At 38.5% G+C, this 20,417-nt stretch overlaps 1 pseudogene; it reads left to right on the top strand.

The window, feature by feature from the left end:
• LOC139035541 (peptidyl-prolyl cis-trans isomerase FKBP3 pseudogene) overlaps nucleotides 1-20,417 on the top strand; it is a 20,941-nt pseudogene extending 524 nt beyond the window's left edge.

Below are 20,417 nucleotides of genomic sequence, written 5' to 3'. Positions count from 1 at the left end.
TCTAAAGAACTATGGACAGAGGTTCCTGACATTGAACAGGAGGCAGTGATCAAGACCATCCCCAAGAAAAGAAATGCAAAAAGGCAAAATAGCTGTCTGAGGAGGCCTTACAGATAGCTGAGAAAAGAAGATAAGCTAAAGGCAAAAGAGAAAAAGAAAGATATACCCATTTGAATGCTGATTTCCAAAGAATAGCAAGGAGAGCTAAGAAAGCCTTCCTCAGTGATCAATGAAAAGAAATAGAGGAAAACAATAGAATGGGAAAGACTAGCGATCTCTTCAAAAAAATTAGAGATACCAAGGGAAAATTTCATGCAAAGATGGGCACAATAAAGGACAGAAGTTGTATGGACCTAACAGAAGCAGAAAATATTAAGAAGAGTTGGCAAGAATACACAGAAGAACTATACTAAAAGGATCTTCATGACCCAGATAACCACGATGCTGTGATCATTCACCGAAAGCCAGACATCCTGGAATGTGAAGTCAAATGGGCCTTAGGAAGCATCACTACGAACAAAGCTAGTGGAGGTGATGGAATTCCAGTTGAGCTGGTTCAAATCCTAAAAGATGATGCTGTTAAGGTGCTGCACTCAATATGCCAGCAAATTTGGAAAACTCAGCAGTGGCCACAGGACTGGAAAAGGTCAGTTTTCATTCCAATCCCAAAGAAGGGCAATGCCAAAGAATGTTCAAACTACCGCACAATTGCACTTATCTCACACTGTAGCAAAATAATGCTCAAAATTCTCCAAGCCAGGCTTCAACAGTACATGAACCGTGAAACTCCAGATGTTCAAGTTGGATTTAGAAAAGCCAGTGTAACCAGAGATCAAATTGCTAACATTCGTTGGATCATCGAAAAAGCAAGAGAGTTCCAGAAAAACATCTACTTCTGCTTTATTGACTATGCCAAAGCCTTTGACTATGTGGATCACCACAAACTGTGGAAAATTCTTCAAGAGATGGGAATACCAGACCACCTGACCTGCCTCCTGAGAAATCTGTATTCAGGTCAGGAAGCAACAGTTAGAATTGGACATGAAACAACAGACTGGTTCCAAATCAGGAAAGGAGTACGTCAAGGCTGTATATTCTTACCCTGCTTATTTAACTTCTATGAGGAGAACGTCATGAGAAATGCTGGGCTGGATGAAGCACAAACTGGAATCAAGATTGCCAGGAGAAATATCAATAACCTCAGATATGCAGGTGATACCACCCTTATGGGAGAAAATGAAGAATTAAAGAGCCTTTGAATGAAAGTGAAAGAGGAGAGTGAAAAAGTTGGCTTAAAGCTCAACATTCAGAAAACTAAGATCATGGCATCCAGTCCCATCACTTGATGGCAAATAGATAGGGAAACAATGGAAACAGTGAGAGACTATTTTCTTAGGCTCCAAAATCACTGCAGATGGTGACTGCAGCCATGAAATTAAAAGACACTTGCTCCTTGGAAAAAAGCTATGACCAACCTAGACAGCATATTAAAAAGCAGAGACATTACTTTGCTGACAAAGGTCTGTCTAGTCAAGGCTATGGTTTTTCCAGTAGTCATGTATGGATGTGAGAGTTGGACCAATCCAAAGCTGAGTGCCGAAGAACTGATGCTTTTAAACTGTGGTGTTGGAGGAGACTCTTGAAAGTCCCTTGGACTGCAAGGAGATCCAACCAGTCCATCCTAAAGGAAATTAGTCCTGAATATTCATTAGAAGGATTGATGCTGAAGCTGAAACTCCAATACTTTGGCCACCTGATATGAAGAATTGACTCATTTGAAAAGACCCTGGTGCTGAGAAAGATTGAAGGCTGGAGGAGAAGGGGATGACAGAGGATGAGATAGTTGGCATCACCGACTTTTTGGACATGAGTTTGAGTAAGCTCCAGGAGTAGGTGATGGAGAGGCATCCTGGCATGCTGAAGTCCAGGGGTGTCGGGAGCCGCCGGGATGCACTCAGTCCGTGACAAGGTCATGGGACGAGAGAGGAACCTGCAAGGCAGCTCTTCCCCTCGAGGTTGTCCCGGGGCCCCAGTATGTTCCTTTCTTCCTTCTGTTTTACTGTTGTTGGGCTTTCTATTAATTTTTTGAAATAATGATATATAGTAATAAGGCCTTGCTGGAAAAGTCCAAGGTTTTTTGGAAATGCTCATGATTGCTCTGGCTCAGGACATGACCATAAACATGAAGTCCAAAAAGAAAAGGCCACAGGTATAGTTTGGCTCCTTGCTTAAAAGATTATAATGTTCTAGAATAGAAAAGAGTAGAGGCGTTTAGATTTAAAAGTAGATATACTGCTTTAGTTTACTTGCTCCTTGGTTGAAAGGGTTTTCATTATTGCTATTTCCTTGCTGCTATTTGTTCATTGTTTCCCTTTCTTTAAACAACATGGAGTATTATGAGTATTTTTGTAAAATTAGAAAATGGGGTATATAGGATTTCAATAGAAGAGTTATATTAACCAGCTTCACTGCCATTATCTCACTATTAATAGAGGTGTTTTGCTGCTTTAGAGGTATTTTTTGCTGTTTAATAGTTAATCATTGTAAATTGAGATTTTGTGGTTTCAGGTAAAGAAAAACATCAGGTTTTTCTCATGGTACTATTCTCAGAAATGTCAAATATGTTACTGTGACCCTTCCCATGTATTGTTTTATTGTCCAAAGAATTTACACTATACCTGAGATTTGTGGAACATTGTTTTTGTTAGAGTGAGAATGTTAGGCCATCGAGGCAAGAAGACTATGTACGGGACATTTAAGTATAAACCCTGTAATCAGAAACGTTCTAGATGAGTGCATAGGTGAAAAACATGGGAAAAAATATTGACGGAAGCACAAACCAATATCTGATGTAATATATGGTGACTTAAGGGGGAGGTAACGTTCATTCTATAAAAACTGAGCTATCCTAAAAATAAAAAGAAACCTAACTCTTCTACGCAACCTTCTCTGTGTGTGTGTGTCTGTCTGTCTTCCTCGCCGATGCCACTCATCCCTTGGGTATTCCTGGTCTTGCCGGGGCTGGACCACGGCACAGGGGGTCACCAAGAGTCAGACGTGACTGAGTGACTGAGCTGAACTGAAGGGACATACAAAAAAAGTGGCTTCTTTGGTGGTCCAGTATTAAGACTTTACCTTCCAATGAAGGGGGTGCAGGTTTGATCCCTTATTGGGAGAGCTAAGATCCCATATGCCTTGGGGCCAAAAAAACCAAAAACATAAAAACAGAAACTATATTGTAACAGATTGAATAAAGACTTTAAAAGTGGTCCACATTAAAAAAAAACTTTTTTAAATTATTGCATACATCTTATGTGTATATAGTTTGATGAATTTCACAGCCAAAACACACAGTATGGAAATTCATCAAAGTATACATACACTTGAGCAGAAGGATGCAGAAATATCATTACCAGCACTCTGGAAGCCATGCTCATTCCAGTTCCAAATGAATGAAATGAAGCAGTGGCCCAATAGTGTTAACAGAAGGTGATGGCTAGCAGGAGTTTTTGAGTTTATCTCATAGAGCAACAGATTGGGGAACAGCTTGTTAAAGCCACTCTACTTGTAAACTGCCTTCACTAATTAAGCTGCTCTAGTTGTTTTTTCTTTTTTCCGCCACTCTAATTGCATACCTTCCAAGGTCTAGTTGTTTTATAGGAACTTGAAGGCAGCTTTTGTCCAGTGGGGGATGGCTCAGGCTGGTTGGGACCATCACCCCTAAAACTGAGCCTGCACAGGTGTCTGATGAATGGCTTTTTGATGTCAGTTCAGTTCAGTTCAGTCACTCAGTCATATCTGACTCTTTGCAACCCCATGGACTGTAGCACACCAGGCTCCCTATCCATCACCAACTCCCAGAGTTTACTCAAACTCCTGTCCATTGAGTCGGTGACGCCATCCAGCCATCTCTTCCTCTGTCATCCCCTTCTCCAGCCTTCAGTCTTTCTCAGCATCAGGGTCTTTTCCAATGATTCAGTTCTTCATATCAGGTGGCCAAAGTATTGGAGTTTCAACTTCAACATCAGTCCTTCCAATAAATATTCAGGACTGATTTCCTTTAGGATGGACTGGTTGGATCTTGCTGTCCAAGGGACTCTCAAGAGTCTTCTCCAGCATCAGTTTCAATTCTTTGGCACTCAGCTTTGGATTGGTCCAACTCTCACATCCATACATGACTACTGGAAAAACCATGACTACTGACAGACCTTTGTCAGCAAAGTAACATCTCTGCTTTTTAATATGCTGTCTAGGTTGGTCATAACTTTCCTTCCAAGGAGTAAGCATCTTCTAATTTCATGGCTGCAGTCACCATCTGCAGTGATTTTTAAGCCCCCCCCCCAAAATAAAGTCTCTCACTGTTTCCATTGTTTCCCTATCTATTTGCCATGAAGTGATGGGACCGGATGCCATGATCTTAGTTTTCTGAATGTTGAGCTTTAAGCCAAATTTTTCACTCTCTTTCACTTTCATCAAGAGGCTCTGTAGTTCTTCTTCACTTTCTACCATAAGAGTGGTGTCATCTGCATATCTGAGGTTATTGATACTTCTCCTGGCAATCTTGATTCCAGCTTGTCCTTCATCCAGCCCAGCATTTCTCATGATGTACTCTGCATAGAAGTTAAGTAAGCAGGGTGACAATATGCAGCCTTGACGTACTCCTTTTCCTATTTGGAACCAATCTTGTTCCATGTCCAGTTCAAACTGTTGCTTGCTGACCTGCATACAGATTTCTCAAGAGGCAGGTCAGGTGGTCTGGTATTCCCATCTCTTTGAAAATGTTCCACAGTTTGTGGTGATCCACGCAGTCAAAGGCTTTGGCATGGTCAATAAAGCAGAAATAGATGTTTTCCTGGAACTCTCTTGCTTTTTCGATGATCCAACGGATGTTGGCAATTTGATCTCTGGTTCTTCTGCCTTTTCTAAAACCAGCTTGAACACCTGGAAGTTCACAGTTCATGTACTGTTGAAGCCTGGCTTGGAGAATTTTGAGCATTATTTTGCTGGCGTGTGAGATGAGTATAATTGTGCATTAGTTTGAGCATTTTTTGGCATTGCCTTTCTTTGGGATTGGAATGAAAACTGACCTTTTCCAGTCCTTTCTGATGTCAGAAGGCCAGGAAAATCTAAACTCAGTTTATCCTAAGGGCCTCCACTTTTGAATATGCAGAAGCATGTAATCCAGGTATGGTTGCAGAGAACATCCATTACCTCAGCTTTTCCCTGTCTCCAATCACCTTGCACAACTGCTACCCCATAAATATCCCAATGCCCTCATCTATGGGAAGACAGATCTGAGACTTGCTCTCCAGTCTCCTCATTTGGCTGCTTTGTTAATAATTTCTCAGCCGCAAACCTAGATCTCTCAGTGGTTGGATGGCTGCCCATAGGGCAAACAGCCTTTGTTTGGTTTCACAGGCACTTTTCCCTTCCCTAAGATACTCTATTCTGATTCCATTAATATGGGTTAGTTTTCCCCAACTCTTCATTTTATGTTGATGAATCATCACTGTGCCTTCTAAAGAAGGCAAACTAAAGTGTCAGTTTGATTTTGCTCATTGGTATTGTTGGGAGTAGTTGTAGAGTTCTCATTATCACTGCCAAATAGTATTCCATTTTGTGATCATAAAAGTATTTGTGAAATTTTACTGACTATGGGCATTTCGTAGTTCCCAGTTTGGGACTCTTAGGTTTAGTGCTCTGAAAATTCAATAAACTTATGTCCATTTTGAGGGACATATATGTGTGTTTCAATGGAGTGAATGCCTGGGAGTGGAATTTCTGTGTCATAAGGAATCGGTAAATAAGTCTGCTTGCAATGCCGGAGACCCAGGTCCCATCCCTGGGTCAAGAAGAAGGGACCTCTCATCCCTGGAGAAGGGAATGGCAACCCACTCCAGTATTCTTGCCTGGAGAATTCTATGGACAGAGGAGCCTGGTGGGCTACACAGCTCATGGGGTCGCAAAGAGTTGGACATGACTGAGTGATTAGCTCTTTCATTTCACTTTCAGGGAATGAAAGTGTTCATTCTTAGTAGATACTAAATGTCAACCTTTTGAATATGATCCTAGAAGCAATGTTAATGTATAATGTTCAGGGATGTCCAGCATTTTATTAGATATATAGTATAGTAACAGCTACTGTTTAGCAATGTCTCATCTGTGTTACATATACTATTTAACAAATTCATAAAACACTGGAAATATTTTTCAAATTTTGAAAAGGAGGATCCTGAGACATAGTGAATGTTAAGCTGCTGAAGATCAACCCCTGTCAGAACCCTGACTAACTCCAAATGTGGAACTCAACCGTGAGCAGCCACACTGTGGTGAACTATAATTAGAATTCTAGTTCTGGCTTCAGCACTAAGTAGTTCTGTAGCCTTAAATAAGTTAATTCTCTGGATATAAACAGTTCTTGTGTGTAACATGACAGAAGACAGAAGACCCCCATATGGGGATCAAACATGATAGTGTATCTGGAAGTCTTAGAAAAATACTGGAAAGCAAAATGTAATGATTGATTTCATAATAGAGAGTGAGCTGATATGTTTTGTTTCTCATGGTCTCCAGGTATGCATATTGCTTTTTAGATTTCTTTATAAGGAAAAATCATAGGTTTCTTAAAGGAAAAATATGTATTTTCCAAAAACATATGTAAGCAATACTTAAAAGTTTACAATGTGCTGTGATCGTATCTATATTCCCTACAGTGACCACTTTCCCCCAAGGATGGGAGCATCCAACCAGATTTTTCTTTTGAATGTTTACAGTAGGTAAGTATATACCAGTAGGAACATGCTATACTACTGCTCTTTGATTTTCTTAAGTTTAAAAAATGTCATTTGTTTTTGTACTGTTTTCACTTTCAACCACTTAAAACTTTTAAACTTTTAAAATGAATTTTTAAGATCCATCTGTGTTCTCACAAATGGCGATATTTCACTTTTTTTTTAATGTATGAGTAACACACCACTATAGGGCTTCCCTCATAGCTCAGTTGGTATAGAGTCTGCCTGCAATTCAGGAGACCTGCATTCAATCCCTGGGCCGGGAAGATCTCCTGGAGAAGGAAATGGCAACCCACTCCAATATTCTTACCTGGAGAATCCCATGGACAGAGGAGCCTGGCGGGCTACAGTCCATGGGGTCATAAGAGTTGGACATGACTGAGTGACTAAGCACACAATACTCCACTGTACATACATAAGACATCTTCTTTATCCATTCACTTATTGATGGACACTTAGGTTGCTCCCATATTTAGGCTGTTGTAAATAATGCTGCTATGAATGTTGGGGTGCATATATCTTTTTGAATTAGTGTTTTTGTTTTCTTTGGAAAAATACCCAGAAGTAGAATTACTGGATCATATGAGTGTTCTATATTTAAGTTTTTGAAAAACCTCCATATGGTTTTCCAAGAGTGGCTATACCAATTTACATTCACACCAGCAATACAAGAGGGTTTCCTTTTCTCCACATCTTCCCAAACACTTGTTATTTGTTGTCTTTTTGATAATAGCCATTCTGACAGATGTGAGGTGCTATCTCATTGTTGCTTTGACTTTTGTTTCCCTAATGATTAGTGATGTTAAGCACCTTTTCATGTGCCTGTTGGCCATCTATTATGTCTTCTTTGGGAAAATACCTATTCAGTTCCTCTGCCCATTTTTTTATTGTGTTGTTTATTTATTTTTTTGATGTTGAGTTTTATGTTGTTCAGTCAACAAGTCCTGTCCAATTCTTTTTGACCCCATGGACAGCAGCATGCCAGGCTCCTCTGTCTTCCACTATCTCCTGGAACTTGCTCAAATTCATGTGCATTGAGTTGGTGATGCCATCCAACCATCTCATCCTCTATCACAGCCTTCTCCTTTTGCCTTCAATCTTTCCCAGCATCAGGGTCTTTTCTAATGAGTCCGCTCTTTGCCTCAGGTGGCCAAAGTATTGGAGCTTCAGCTTCAGTCCTTCAAAATGAATATTCAGGGTTGATCCGTTAGGATTGACTGGTTGATCTCCTTGCAGTACAAGCAAATCTCAGGAGTCTTCAGCACCACAATTCGAAAGCATCAGTTCTTTGGTGCTCTGCCTTCTTTATGATGCAACTCTCACATCCATATATGAATACTGGAAAAACTGTAGCTTTGACCAGACAGACCTTTGTTGGCAAAGTGATGTCTCTGCTTTTTAATACACTATCTAGGTTTGTCATAGCTTTCCTTCCAAGGAGCAAGCATCTTTTAATTTCATGGCTGCAGTCACCATTTGCAGTGATTTGGGAGCCCAAGAAAATAAAATCTGTCACTGCTTCCTCTTTCCCCCTTCTATTCACCATGAAGTGATGGGACTGGATGATGCCATGATCTTAGTTTTTTGAATGTTGAGTTTTAAGCCAGCTTTTTCACTCTTCTCTTTCACCCTCATCTAGAGGCTCTTTAGTTCCTCTTCACTTTCTGCCATTAGAGTGGTATAATTTGCATATCTGAAGTTTGATATTTTTCCTGACAGTCTTGATTCCAGCTTGTCATTCATCCAGCCTAGCATTTCAAATGATATATTTTGCATGTAAGCTAAATAAGCAGGGTGATAATATACAGCCTTGACATATTCCTCTCCCAATTTTGAACCAGGTGTTCCATGTCTGATTGTAAATGTTGCTTCTTGACTCAAATACAGGTTTCTCAGGAGACAGGTAAGGTGGTCTGGTACTCCTACCTCTTTAAGGGTTTTCCACAGTTTGTTGTGATTCACACAGTCAAAGTCTTTAGCATAGTCAGTGAAGTAGATGTTTTATTCTGGAATTTCCTTGCTTTCTCTATGATTCAACAAATGTTGGCAATTTGATCTCTGGTTCCTCTACCTTTTCTAAACCCAGCTTGTACATCTGAAGTTCTCCATTCATATACCACTGAAGTCTAGCTTGAAGGACTTTGAACATAACCTTACTAGCATGTGAAATGAGTGCAACTGTACAGTAGTTTGCACATTCTTGGGCATTGCCCTTCTTTGGGACCAGAATGAAAACTGACCTTTTCCAGTCCTGTGGCCACTGCTGAGTTTTCCAGAATGGCTGACCTTGCACTTTAACAGCATCATCTTTTAGGATTTGAAATAGCTCAGGTGGAATTTCATCACCTCCTCTAGCTTTGTTCATAGTAATGCTTCCTAAGGCCCACTTGACTTCATACTCCAGGATCTCTGGCTCTAAGTGAGTGACCACACCATCATTGTTATCTGGGTCATAAGACCTTTTTTGTATAGTTCTTCTGTGTATTCTTGCTACCTCTTCTAAGTCTCTGCTGCTTCCGTTAGGTTCTTACCGTTTCTATCCTTTATCTCTATCCTTTATTCTATCCTGTGCTTATCCTTGCATGAAATGTTCTCTGATATCTCCAATTTTCTTGAAGAGATCTCTAATCTTTCCCATTCTATTGTTTTCCTCTATTTCTTTGCAATGTTCATTTAAGCAGAACTTGTTATCTCTTCTTGCTATTCTGTGGAATTCTGCATTCAGTCGGGTATATCTTACTCTTTCTCCCTTGTCTTCTCTTCTTTCCTCGGGTATTTGTAAAGCCTCATCAGACAACCACTTTATACCTTCTTGCATTTCTTTTTCTTGAGGATGGTTTTGGCCACTGCCTCCTGTACAATGTTACAAACCTCCATCCAAAGTTATTTTTTTTTTTATACAAAGTTCTTGAGGTACTCTGTCTACCAGATCTAATCCCTTGAATCTATTTGTCACCTCCACTGTATAATCATAAGGGGTTTTGAGTTCTTTGTATATTTTGGATGTTAACCACTATCAGGCGTATGGATTGCAGATATCTTCTCCCATTCAATAGGCTGCCTTTTCACTTTGTTAATAGTTTCCATTACCATTAATAAGCTTTTTGGTTTGATGTACTTACACTTGTTTCTTTTTGCTTTTGTTTTCCCTTACCTGATGAGTCATATCCAAAAATACATTGCTCAGACCATGTCCAAGAGTACTGTCTAGGTTTTCTTCTAGAAGTTTTATGGTTTCAGGTCTTATATTTAAGTCTTTACTCCATTTTGAGTTTACTTTTGTATATGGTGTGAGAAAATAACCCATTTTGATTCTTTTGCATGCAGCTGAGCAGTTTTCTCAACACCATTTATTGAAGAGACTATCTTTTCCTCCCTGCATATTTTTGCATCTTTTATCATAAATCAGTTGACCACATAAGTATGGGATTATTCCTGGACTGTATGTTATGTTCCATTGATCTACATATCTGTTTTTATACTAGTACTATACTGTTTTAATGACTGCAGCTTTGTAGTATAATATGAAATCAGGGCATGTGATAACTCCAGTTTTGTTCTACTTGTTTGTTCAAGAATGCTATGGCTATATACGGTCCTTTGGGCTTCCATATAAACTTCAGGATTATTTATTTTAGTTATGTGAACATGCCATTGGATTTTAATAAGGATTGTACCAAATCAGTAGATTCCCTTTGGTTGTACATTCATTTTAATAATATTAAATATTCCAACCCATGAGTATGGCATACCATTTCATTTGGTTTTTTGTCTTTAGTTTCTTTCACCAATGGTTTATAATTTTCAGAGTACAGATATTGACCTCCTTAGTTATATTTATTCCTAGATATTTTATTCTATTTGATGCATTATAAATGGAATTGTTTTCTTCATTTCTCTTTCTGATAGTTTGTATGTAGAGAAGAAACAGATTTCTCTGTATTACCTTTGTATCCTGCAACTTTACTGAATTCATATATTAGTTCTAATAATTTCTTGGCAGAGTTGTTCAGTTCAGTTCAGTCACTCAGTCATGTCTGACTCTTTGCAACCCCTTGGACTGCAGCATGCCAGTCCATCACCAACTCCCTGAGCTTTTAGGGGAGTCATTAGGGTTACCTATATATAGTATCATGTCACCTACAGTGAGTTTTATTTCTACCTTTCCAGTTTGGATGCATTTTTTTCTTTTTCTTGTCTGATTTCTATGGCGAGGACTTCCAATACACTGTTGAATAAAAGTGGAGAGAGTGGGAATCCTTGTCTTGTTCCTGATCTTAAAGGAAATGCTCACAGCTTTTGACCATTGAGTATGATGCTAGCTATAGGCTTGTTATATGTGCTTGTTAGTGTGTTGAGGTCTATTTCTTCTCTTCTCACTTTGTTGAGAGTTCTTATTATAAATGGATGTCAAATTTGTTAAAGTTTTTGGTGCATCTGTCGGGATGATCATGTTTTAATTCTTCAGTTAATTAATCACATTGATTTCTGAATATTGAACTATCCTTGCATCCTTGGAATAAATCCTTCTTAATCATGGTATATGATTCTTTTAATGTATTATTAAACTGGGTTTGCTAGTATTTTGTTGAAGATTTTTATATCTACTTTTATCAATGACGTTGGTTTTATGTATTTTTTGTTTGTTTGTTTTGTATTTTTGTAGTGTCTTTGCCAGATTTTGGTATTAGAGTGATGCTGTTCTTATAGAATGAGTTCAGAAGCCTTCACTTCTCAAATTTTGGGGATAGTTTGAAAAGGTGAGGTGTTAACTCTTTAAATGTTTGGTCGAATTTTTACTACTGATTCACTTCATTATGGTAATCTGTGTGTTCCTATTTCTATTTCTTCTTGATTCAGCCTTGGTAGGTTGTACATTTCTAATAATTTATCCAGTTCTTCTAGGTTGTACAGTTTATTGACATTAATTATTTGTAGTAGTTCCTTATGATCTTTGTATTTTTGTGGTGTCAGTATAACTTCTTTATTTTTTATTTTCTGATTTTTGGGGTCATTTAAATTATTTTTATTGGAGAGTCTGATTTATCAATTTTACTTATTTTTCAAAGCAGCAGCTCTGAGTTTCATTGACCTCCCCCACCCCCCCTTTTTTTTTGGTCTCTTTTAAATTTATTTCTAAAAAAAAAATTTATTTCTGTTGTGATCTTTATTATATCTTTCCTTCTACTAACTTTCAGGGTTTTTTTTTTTTTTTTTTCTTTTTGGCCTTTTAAAAAAATTTCCTTTAGGTGAAAGGTTAGGTTATTTATTTAAGATTTTTCTTGTTTCTTGAGGTAGGCTTATATCCAGCTGAACTTGCCTCATAAAACTGCTTTTGCTGCATTCTATAGATTTTGGATTGTTGTTTCCATTTTTACTTGTATCCAGGTATTTATTTTTATATCACCTTTGATTTTTTCCATACCCATTGGTTGCTTAGTAGCACATTGTTTAGATTTCATGTGTTTGTGGGGGGGGGGTTGTAATTTTTTTCCCCTTGTAATTGAATTCTAGCCTCACACCACTGTAGTCAAAAAATGCTTGGTATGATTTCAGTAATCTTAAATTAACAAACTTGTTTTGTGACCTTCTAACCTGAAAGCTCTACAAACCCCATTCTTTTGGGATTTTTATGGAGGCTTCCTCACATAGGCATGATGAATTATTCACTAGTTTCTGGCCCCTCTCTCCTCTGGAGAATAGGGCAAGCAGGCTGACAATTCCAAGCTTCTAATCATGAATTGGTCTTTCGGGTTACTAGTCTCCATCCAAGGAGCCCACCCAGAGTCACTTCAATAAAACAAAAGATGCTACTAGTGCTTGTATCACTTGGGAATTTAGGGTTTTAGGAGCTCTGTGCTGGAAGTTAGGAGAAAGGTACAGGTAGAGATCAATATACATATTTCTTATCATTTCCACCATCCATCATCAACTCATCTTATAAAACTAACACATATATATATATTCACACACATACACATAGTTTAAATGGCAAATAACAAGCTGACATAATGTGGCCAAAATATATTAGAATTACTTACTTCTGTAATAAATAATGAAATGCTGCTATAGGTCATGAAGTCATAGATGAACATTCTGAAGGAATGGGAAATGTAGTTTAAAAGGAATACAAATATTTTCCCGATAAGAGAGGAAAACATTCAATCTCAGTAACAAAAACAGAAAAACACAACAATATGAGATTCTCTTTTCAAACTATAAAATTTATAAAATTATAAAAATTAGATACATGGGCACACATGCATACCCACATTACACCAGTGTTAGCAATGCAGCATGGCTGGCTGTCTCACAGTGTCCTTGATGGTGTAATTGACAGTTTCTGGTATGTATAGTAAAGAATCCTGTTTACAAGTTTGACCCCATAATTTCTTTTCAAAGAATCTCTCTTAAGGACATAACCAGGGAACTTCCCTAGTGGTCCAGTGGTTAAGACTCTGTGCTCCCAATACAGGGAGCCTGGGTTTGATCCTTGGTTGGGAAACTAGATCCTGCATGCAACAACAAAAATCTCTCATGTGGCACTGAAGATCCCATTGCCTCAGCTAAGACCTAGCACAGCCAAATTAAAAAATTAAGAAGAAAATCAGTGACACACAGACTTAATATATGTACATGTCCCATTACCCCAGCACCAGACTTCATAATGAAAAATCATCAGGGGTTGTTTAAATGAAGGATAGTAGCACCAATAGAGTATAAGCCACTGTTTTTAAAAATCATGCATTTGAAGAATGTAAATATGGTAAAATAATCATCATATAATGTTAAGGTAAAAAGGATGTACACTTAATTGATTAAAATCCCAATACACACAAAAATCCCAGTTTCCTAAAATATTCATACATAAATAGAAAATCAAAGTCTGAAGGAAAAGAGATATATACTAAAATGTTAAGAGTGCTAGTTTCTGGACTACCCTAGTGGTACAGTGGATAAGAAGCCACCTGACAATACAGAGTTGATGAGTTCAACCCCTGGGCCAGGAAGATTCTACATGCCATGGGTCAACTAAGCCCATATGCCACAACTACTAAGCCCCTACTCTAGAAGCCGGGAGCTGCAACTACTGAGCTCACACGCTGCAATTACTGAAGCCCTCATGCCTTGCGCCTGTGCTCCACAACAGAGAAACACTGCAGTCAGAAGCCTGTGCGCCACAACGAAGAGTAGTCCCCAGTTGTAGCAACAAAGACCCAGCACAACCGAAACGAAAATAAACAATGTTTTAAAAATCATGATAAAAAAGTGAATGGATTACATGAAACTCATTTTTTAATGAATAATTTTCTGTTTTCTGAGTTTTCTATGAATTTATATTACTTTAGATTCATAAAAAATAAATCCTATCAGTTAGGACATATATTAAAAAAAAGACACATACAAAAGCCAGTATCTCTCTGAATTCTGTCTTTAGAATTTAAAAAAAAATTTAATAATTTGATGAATTTTGACATACACATATATTTTCTTTATTGAGGTATAGTTGATTTACAATATCATGAATTTCAAGTATATAATACATTGATAGAAAATTTGAAAAGACTATATTCCATGTGAAGTTATTATAATATATTGGAGGGACTTCCTGGCAGTCCAGTGGTTAAGACTCCATGCTTCCACTGCAGGGCGCATGGGTTTGATCACTGGTCCAAGGGAACTAAGATACCGTATGCTACACAGCACAGCCAAAAAAAGAAAAGAAAATATTGCATGTATTTCTCTGGCTGTAAATAAATTCTTATACTGTATTCATAGTACTTTATACCTCTTAATCTCCTACCTCTATCTTGCCCCTCTCCCATACCCCTTCCCCACTGGTAACCACTAGATTGTTCTCTGTATCTGTGAGTCTGTTTTTCTTTTGTTATATTTGTTTTTTTGTATTCCACAGATAAGTGGTAACTACAGTATTTGTCTTTCTGTCTGTCTTATTTTGCTAAGTGTAATATCCACCAGGTTCATCCATGTTGTTGCAAATGACAAAATTTGATTCTTTTTAGAACCGATTAGTATTCCTTTATAAATATATACCACCCTCTTCTTTATCCATTTGTCTATTGATGGAAAACTGAGTTGCTTCAGTATTCTTGGCTATTGCAAATATACTGCTACGGACATTAGGGTGCATATATCTTTTCAAATCAGTGTTTTTGTTTTTTCAGGTATGTATCCCAGAGAGTAACTGCTGAATCATCTAGTAAAACTAGTTTTAATTTTTTGATGAGCCTCCATGCTGTTTCTATAGAGACTACCCCAATTTACATTCCCACCAACAGTGGACAAGGGTTAAAATCCACAAATTCAGTATATCTTTTGGTCTGTTTGTATCATCTTCAACTTCTCTCATCAGCTTTCTGTTGTTGTTTTTTTTTAAGATTCCACAAGTAAGCAATATTATATTTGTCTTTCTCTGACTTACTTCAGTCAGTATGACAATCTCTAAGTCCATCCACATTGCTGCAAATGGCATTATTTTGTTTTTCTTTTATGGCTGAGTAATATGGTGATGGAATTCCAGCTGAGCTATTTAAAATCCTAAAAGATGATGCTGTTAAAGTGCTGCACTCAATATGTCAGCAAATTTGGAAAACTCAGCAATGGCCACAGGACTGGAAAAGGTCAGTTTTCATTCCAATCCCAAAGAAGGGCAATGCCAAAGGACACTGAAACAACCATATAATTGTACTCATTTCACATGCTATCAAGGTTATGCTCAAAATCCTTCAAGCTAGGCTTCAGCAGTACATGAACAAAGAACTTCCAGATGTACAAGCTGGGTTTCAAAGAGGCAGAGGAACCACAGACCAAATTGCCAACATTTGTTTGGTCATGGAGAAGGAAAGGGAGTTCCAGAAAAACATCTACTTCTGCATCATTGACTACACTAAAGCCTTTGACTGTGTGGATCACAACAAACTGGAAGAGTATTAAAGAGATGGGGATATCAGACCACTTTTCCTGCCTCCTGGGAAACCTGTATGCAGGTCAAGAAGCAACTGTTAGAACTGGACATGGAAAAATGGACTGGTTCCAAATCGAGAAAGGAGTATGTTAAGGCTGTATATTGTCACCTTGCTTATTTAATTTATATGCAGAGTACATCATGCAAAATGCTGTGCCAGATGACTCACAGACTAGAATCAAGATTGCCTGGCAAAATATCAACAACCTCAGATTTGCAGATAATACCACTCTAATGGCAGAAAGTGAAGAGGAACTAAAGAGCCTCTAGATGAGGGTGAAGAAGAGTGAAAAAGTTGGCTTGAAACTCAACATTAAAAAAAATCAAAACTACAATCATAGCATCCGGTCCCATCACTTCATGGTAAATAGAAGAGGAAAAAGTGAAAGCAGCAGCAGATTTTATTTTCTTGGGCTCCAAAATCACACAAATGGTAACTGGAGCCATGAAATTAAAAGATGCTTGCTCCCTGGAAGGAAAGCTATGACAAACCTAGACAGCATATTAAAAAGCAGACACATCACTTTGCTGACAAAGGTCTGTATAGTCAAAGGTGTGGTTTTTCCAGTAGTTATGTATGGATGTGAGAGTTGGATCATAAAGAAGGCTGAGTGCTGAGAATTGATGCCTTCGAACTGTGGTGTTGGAGAAGATTCCTGAGAGTCCAGTGGACTGCAAGTAGATCAAGGCAGTCAATCCCAAAGGAAATCAACCCTGAAAATTCATTGGAAGGACTGTTGGCTGAAGCTGAAGCTCCAATACTTTAGCCATCTGATGTGAAGAGTGAACTTATTGGAAGAGACCCTGATGCTGGGAAAGGCTGAGGAAATAGGAGAAGGGGGCGATAGAGGATGAGATGGTAACTCAGTGGACATGAATTTGAGCAAAATTCGGGAGACAGTGGAGGACAGAGAAGCCTGGCATGCTACAGTCCATGGGGTCGCAAAGAGTCAAACAGAATTTAGTAACGGAACAACAGCAATATTGCATCGTATATGTACCACATCTTTATCCATTCCTTTGTTGATAGGCACTTAGTTTGCTTCTGTGTCCTGGCTATTGTAAACAGTGGTGCAAGGAACATTGGGGTGCATGTATCTTTTTAAATTTTGGGTTTTCTCCAGATATATGCCCAGGAGTGGGATTGCTGGATTATAACTGTTTTCAGTTCTCTTAGGAACCTCTCCACACCAATTTACATTCCCATCAACAGTGTAGGAAAGTTCCCTTCTCCCGTATTTATTCTGTGGGCTTCTCTTTTCTGTCTGTGCTAGATCTTCATTGTCACTCGAGCTTTTCTCTAGTTGTAATGAGTAGGAACTACTCTCCACTTACGGTGTGAGGCTTATCTTTGCAGTGGCTTCTCTTGTTACAGAACACAGGCTCTAGGTGGGCTTCAGTAGCTGTAGCATATAGGCTCAGTAGTATAGAGCCCAGGTTCAGTAGTTGTGGTGAAGTCTTAGTTGCTCCATGGCTCATAGAATCTTCCTGGATCAGGGGTCTAACCTGTGTCTCCTGCATTGGCAAGTGGATTCTTTACCACTGAGTCACAAGCGAAGCCCATCTGTGGATTTTCTGATGATAGGAATTCTGATACGATATTTCATTGTAGTTTTGGTTTGCATTTCTCTAATAATGAGCAATACTGAACATCTTTTTATGTGCCTCTTGGCCATGTTGGAATTCCCTGATAGATCAGTTGGTAAAGAACCTACCTGCAATGCAGGAGACCGGTTCGATTCCTGGATTGGGAAGATCTGCTGGAGAAGGGATAGGCTACTCACTCAAATATTCTTGGGCTTCCCACGTGGCTCAACTGGTAATGAATCTGCCTGCAACGCAGGAGACCTGGGTTCAATCCCTTGGTTGGGAAGATCCCCTGGAGAAGGGAACAGCTACCCACTCCAGTATCCTTGCCTAGAGGATTCACTGTACAGTCCATGGGGCCCCAAAGAGTTGGGCATGACTGAGTCACTTTCACTTTTTCACTCACTGGCCATGCGTTTGTCATCTTTAGAGAAATGTCTATTGAGGTCTTCTGCCCGTTTATTTATTGGGTTTTTTGTTTGATGATATTAAGCCATATGAGTTGTTGGTACATTTTGGAGCCAAAACCTTGCCAGTCACATCATTTGCAAATATTTTCTCCCATTTGATGGGTTGTCTTTTTGTTTTGTTTATGGTTTCCTCTGCTGTGCAAAAGCTTTTGAGCTTAATTAGGTCTCATTTGTTTATTTTTGTTTTTATCTCCATTACTCTGGAAGACAGATTGAAAACGTTATTGCTGTGATTTATGTCAGAGGGTGTCCTGCCTATGTTTTCCTCTAATAGTTTTGTAGTGTCTGGTTTCACATTTTTTAAATCCATATATCACGCTGTGAGGAAGCTCAGCAGTCCATGCAGAAATTCATGTGCATGAGAATCAAAAATGGCTTTAGGACTGAGTGGCAGGTGGAAGCTGGAAGGGCTCCAGGGAGACCATTAGTGAAAGTCAAAGAGACTTATGAAGGCCTAAAGGAAAGCAAAGTAAATTCCCTGGAAGCCAGAGAAAACACTGACATCTGTAATAATGTGAAAGAAAGGAAAATGTACCTAATTAATTCAATGATCTAGCTAAAATGATTTCCCAGCAGAGTACTGATAGTGCCATCTGGCTTCTTCTTACTGCCTATTATAACACATACAAAAAGAGGTGAACTAAAGAATCAACTGTTATCAACAAGGACCTACTGTGCAGTACAGAGAACCTACTCAATATTCTGTGATAATCTGTAAGGGAAAGAATCTGAAAAAGAATAGATATGTGTATAACTGAACCACTTTGCTGTCCACCTGAAATTAACACAACTGTACTCCAATATAACATAATTTTTAAATGAACTTCTAAATAGGAAGCAACCAGGACTTGCCAAGTTTGACAGTAATACTGTTTCTCCTTTCCACCTTCTCCAGATGGTAAATCATTCTATAATTAAGACAGAATCTCAAAGCAAAGTCAAGCCCAGAGTGAGTCTATGGGAGATCCTTTGTAAAGACCTCAAAGATTCAAGGTAGTGCTTCACAGAATATTTCAGAATGACAAAAGTCCCACTAAACATTTTAAGGTGTGCCTAACAAATCCTATTAAATAAGAGAATTTATGAGAATCTTAAGGATGTTTTCCTGCAGCATTCTCCCAAAAAGCCCCAAATAGAGACAGTCTTATCTCAAACAGGTTTATAGTGATGTATTGCCTAATACAGTGAACTCCACTAATATTTTTAGAAAACCCATATAGTTTTTAAAATGGTTCTGGTGGAAGCACAGTTAAGTTTAAAAGAGAAAGAGTGCAAAATAAAAAGAGACCTTTCTTCATTTTTTTTTCATTTATTTATTTTTTAAAGTGCATCTCTATGTATTTTCACAGTGAATACACCAATATCATAAAACAAAAACAAAACTCCTGCCTTGAAGAACATCCACTACACTACTCTGACTTCTATCTCCATATATATTGCCTGTTTTTTAAATTTTAAATTAATTAATTTATTTTAATTGGAGGCTAATTACAATATTGTAGTGGTTTTTGTCATACATTGACATGAATCCGCCATGTGTGTACATGTGTTCCCCATCCTGAACCCCCCTCCCACTTCCCTCCCCATCCCATCCCTCAGGGTCGTCCCAGTGCACCGGCCCTCAGCACCCTGTCTCATGCACTGAACCTGGACTGGCGATCTGTTTCACATCTGGTAATATACATGCTATTCTCTCAAATCATCCCACCCTCACCTTCTCCCCCCCTCAGAACTCAGAGTCCAAAGTGCTGTTCTTTACATCTGTGTCTAAAAAGAGACCTTTAGAGCGGCCCGCGGCCTGAAGGCCAAAGCGGCCCCGCGTGCGCTCCCGAGACGCGCTCCCGCCCCCCAGTTTCTTGCAGAACATAAATTACTAGGAAACATTAAAAATGTGGCCAAGACAGCTAACAAGGACCATTTGGTTACAGCCTATAACCATCTTTTCGAAAGTAAGCGTTTCAAGGGTACTGAAAGTATAAGTAAAGTGTCTGAACAGGTGAAAAATGTGAAGCTTAATGAAGATAAACCCAAAGAAACCAAGTCTGAAGAGACTCTGGATGAGGGTCCACCAAAATATACAAAATCTGTTCTTAAAAAAGGAGATAAAACCAACTTTCCCAAAAAGGGAGATGTTGTTCACTGCTGGTATACAGGAACACTACAAGATGGGACTGTTTTTGATACCAATATTCAAACGAGTTCAAAGAAGAAGAAAAATGCCAAGCCTTTAAGTTTTAAGGTTGGGATAGGCAAAGTTATCAGAGGGTGGGATGAAGCACTCTTGACTATGAGTAAAGGAGAAAAGGCTCGACTGGAGATTGAACCAGAATGGGCTTATGGAAAGAAAGGACAGCCTGATGCCAAAATTCCACCAAATGCAAAACTTACTTTTGAAGTGGAATTAGTGGATATTGACTGAAATAGTTAAGAAATCATCAACAATAAAACATGGCCGTGAAGAAACTTATCTAATTAGAGCTGGTTACTATTGTTAAGATAAGAGTCAACTGGAAAATTCAAGTTAGAACATGTTTACTTGATCCCTCAACTTTTAAGAAATGTAATCCATTATAAACCCTTGAA

This window comes from Odocoileus virginianus, chromosome 6 (assembly GCF_023699985.2).
Source record: "Odocoileus virginianus isolate 20LAN1187 ecotype Illinois chromosome 6, Ovbor_1.2, whole genome shotgun sequence".
Lineage (NCBI taxonomy): Eukaryota > Metazoa > Chordata > Mammalia > Artiodactyla > Cervidae > Odocoileus > Odocoileus virginianus.
The sequence above is the reverse complement of the archived record's forward strand: the minus strand, read 5'-3'. Positions and strand labels throughout refer to the sequence as shown.